The sequence below is a fragment of the Austrofundulus limnaeus genome, unplaced genomic scaffold (assembly GCF_001266775.1).
Source record: "Austrofundulus limnaeus strain Quisiro unplaced genomic scaffold, Austrofundulus_limnaeus-1.0 Scaffold307, whole genome shotgun sequence".
Lineage (NCBI taxonomy): Eukaryota > Metazoa > Chordata > Actinopteri > Cyprinodontiformes > Rivulidae > Austrofundulus > Austrofundulus limnaeus.
This window is the reverse complement of record NW_013952709.1, coordinates 102,216-102,702: the sequence shown is the minus strand read 5'-3', so window position 1 is coordinate 102,702 and position 487 is coordinate 102,216.

Genomic DNA, 487 nt, shown 5'->3' with positions numbered 1-487 from the left:
GTGTTTCAGCTGCTTATATTGACTGACATAAAAAAAAAACATCCCATTTTCACCGCCGCTAAATATAGTAAACAATTCTTCAGTGACGTGCACGGTTAGATTTAACACGTGGCGTTATAATGGAGACATTAATGCATGGAGACTTTAATGTGCTTCTGTTGTGAAAAGCCCGGGGGAAGTAGTTTTGTAGTAGAGCTACCGTAGGTAGACTGGTGTGTAAGGTGAGTCGTCCTTTTAAGTTTTATTAACAGGCAACGATTGACCTGATAATGATCTTTTCTCAACCCTTCACGATCGGACTAAAATGCATGATTACTGTCTACAACCAGGCAAAGAAGAAAAGACGTAGGAGAGAAGAGAAACAGTGATACAGAGGTACAGTAAAAGAAAACTCAATAAGCAAAGTTTGTACATTTTATTATCAGCTGAGCTGTGAGGAAAAAATACCGTCAAATACCATGAAACTGGTGTAATTGTTGAAAATACC